We start from the raw sequence: 3,576 nt of genomic DNA, 5'->3' as shown, positions 1-3,576 counted from the left end.
TCTCTCTCTCTCTCTCTCTCACACACACACACACACACACAGAAAAACACAACAATGCTTTTGTTTTTGCTTCCTCACAGCTGGTTGAAAAGTTCACAGTGGGATCAGATCCAGGAATCAGGTGCAGGGAACCCAATGTGGGAGAATTAAATGATGCAAAGAAACAACCTGGCACGAAGGAAAGATCACTTTACGTGTGCCCACCCTGCCACTAGGACCGGGCACTACTTGTCATCCTCAAGGCACGGTCTGTTCACCCTCCAGAAGGAGAAACTTATAAAAAAAAATTGTCACAAATATAAAAATAAAGCTGTGTCCAGAACCACTTTCCAGGTATTCAGTGACTGGATGTGCGGTTGTATGCACAGGAGAACGCTGAAAACTCAGTTGACAGTAAGATGCGACATTCAAACAATGAGACATATTGGAGTGCTGTGGAATTCCTTCCAAGATCCCAAAGTCATCCCATGATTTTCTGCTGAATTCACAGATGACATGAGTCAAAACCCTGCAGAGCTAAGACAGATTAGCAAACGAACTTGTCTCCATTTCCCATTTAGCTAACTTTTCTGGGTCAAAAGCCTTGAAATTTCTCTTATGTGGCAAGAAATTACAATATTAAGAACAATTTAAGCATTATCCCCTGTGTAAACTAACTTTTTAATACTTATCCTCCAGATAAAATTTCCATTAATGCATTTATGTGCATCATATATATAGGTATATTCCCATATAAAGATTTCTTTTATGTCATAATGAAGCCCATCATTTTGTACACTGAATACACTAATTAAATTTTCCAAAAGATTTTAATGATATCATATTATCCATACTGAAATTGAGATCTACTTTTTTCCCTTAAAATATGCCTTAGTGACAGAAACCCAATTCAAAAGGAAAGTTCAGAAAAGTGAAAATTGAGAGAAGTTTCTTCTTTCTTGTGGATCCGACTGCTTAAATTGTGCCATCGAGAACTCAAGTCCTCTCTCCTCTGATTCCTACAACATTTTCCTGTGTCTAGCCATCACCCAGTTCTGTTTTCCTTTTTCTTCAATAATTTCATACATGTATATAATCTATTTTGACAATATTCACACCCCATTCCCCTCTTATATCACTCTCACTCCCATTAGAGCCCACTCCTCTTTATAATTAAACCTTTGCCTACTTCCATGTCTGTTTGTGACCCACTGAGTTAAAGTTAGGTTTCTTGTAAAAGCATGGGGTGGGCATTAGAATTTTCCCCCTACATAGTTTGTCACTTGAGCTCTGCAATAGCTCATATTGAAGAAGTTATTGCATGAGTTCCAGCCTACTCTATGGAGAAAGAGGCAAAGATGAACCCCAACGAGGGAGTTTCCAAGACTTAGGGAAAAGAAGAGACTCTAAGGGCACCAGTAAGAGCATATGCCCCTCAGCAGGGAAGGAAACTATCTTCTCTTTTCTTGGGAGGAAACTACTGTACTCTAACATCTTAAAGGATAGGGCATTGATAAAGATGTCAAAGGAAAATTGTGGCAGGTCCAGCTATGATGGGTAGCCCCGTGGGCAATTCAATAGACAGGTGTATGCTAACCACTGCCAGCACACACTGTGCTCAAAAGATGGTCCAGGAAAAGTCTAGAAACAATCAAAATGTCCATCACCTCATGGACAGGTAGTAAAATGTGGGACATTCATATAAGCACATAGCATTCAGTAATAAAAAGAATAAGGCTGAAAATATGGCTCAGCAGTAAAGGTGCTTGTCTGCAAAGCCTAACAACCTGAGTTCAATTCCCCAATACCCACATAAAGCCAGATACACAAAGTGGTGCATGCATCTGGAATTTGTTTGCAGTGGTTAGAGGCCCTAATATGCCCATTCTCTCTCCTCTCTCTCTCTCTTTCATTCCTATCCTCCCTCCCTCCTTCTTTTCCAAGCATAGTGGTACACACCTTTAATCCCAGCACTTGAGAGGCAGAAGTAGGAACTCTGAGTTCAAGGCCAGCCTAAGACTACATAGTGAATTCCAGGTCAGCCTGGGCTACAGTGAGACCCTACCTAAAAATAAATTTAAAATAAGGACAAGGAGAGGAGAAAAGGAGAGAGGGAGGAGGAGGATGAAGAGGAAGAGGAGGAGGAGAAATAAAGTACCAAATCCTACTGCAACATGGATGAGCTTTGAAAGCATTACATAAGTCAATGAAGACAGGCACTAAAGACTACATATTATAGAAATTGTTTATGAAATGACAGCAGACCATATAGGCATATAAGCATAAAAATGTATGTGTTGTTGCCTAGAGTGAGGGGACCAGGGAGATTGTGGGGTGACAGAGACAAGTGAAGAGTTCCCTTGGGACAACACAAGGTTCTGAAGCTGATTGTTGTGGTCATTGAGCACTATGAACAAACTAAAAGCCACTGACTGTATCCTTTAAATGTCTGAAATGTGAATTATCCCTTAATAAAACTGCTACAGGAAGAAAAATATGCCTTATACATCATTCTCTACCAAAAAAAAAAATACAAAGGTATTCCTCAGCCTAATGCCTTCATAACATTCCATTGTAAGTATATATCATTACCATCACCATCAGCACTTGGAAGTTTAGATGGCTTCCGGGTTTTGCTATTTAAGTATCAACTGCTATACATGCTTCTTGTGAACTTATCCTTTGTGATCATATGATGAATCCTTGGTTATGGAATTAAAGAGTCAAGGTTAGGTGCATTTAAATGTTTTCTCCATATTCAAATCATTATCCTCATGAAGGTAAATCTGCTTCACACTCCCACTACGTGGTATGACAGTAGAGACATTTGTTATACCTCTTAGAGTGAGCCATATAAAACTAGCTTATTTTATGTTTAAAAGTGGTTGAGGGGACTGGAGAGATTGCTTAGTGGTTAAGGGGCATGCTTGAGAAACCTAAGGACTCAGGTTTGATTCCCCAGTACCACGTAAGCCAGATGCACAAGGTGGTGTATGCATCTGCAGTTCGTTTGCAGTGGCTGGAGGCCCTGACATACCCATTCTCTCTCTCTCTCAAATAAATACTAAAATATGTTTTTTAAAATGTGGTTGAGGGCTGGAGAGATAGCTTAATGGTAAAGTGCTTGCCTGTGAATCCTAAGGACCCCATTTTGAGGCTAAATTCCCCAGGACCCATGTTAGCCAGATGCAAAAGGGGGCACATGTGTCTGGAGTTCATTTGCAATGGCTGGAGGCCTGGCACACCCGATCTCTCTCTCTCTTTCTCTCTCTCTCTCTCTCTCTCTCTCTCTCTCTCTCTCTCTCTCTCTGTCTGTCTCTCTGCCTCTTTCTCTGTCTGTTGCTCTCAAATAAATAAAAATATAAACAAAAAAATTTTAAAGAATAATATGTTTTAAAAAATGTGGTTGAGCCAGGCATGGTGGAACACACCTTTAATCCCAGCACTTGGGAGGCAGAGGTAGGAAAATTGCCATGAGTGAGTTCAAGATCACCCTGAGACTACATAGTGAATTCCAGGTCAGCCAGGGCTAGAATGAAACCCTACCTTGGGGGAAAAAAATGTGGTTGAACTTCAACCAATTTATAATATTCATTT

The sequence above is a fragment of the Jaculus jaculus genome, chromosome 6 (genome assembly GCF_020740685.1).
Source record: "Jaculus jaculus isolate mJacJac1 chromosome 6, mJacJac1.mat.Y.cur, whole genome shotgun sequence".
Taxonomy (NCBI): Eukaryota; Metazoa; Chordata; class Mammalia; order Rodentia; family Dipodidae; genus Jaculus; species Jaculus jaculus.
This window is presented reverse-complemented; position numbering follows the sequence as displayed.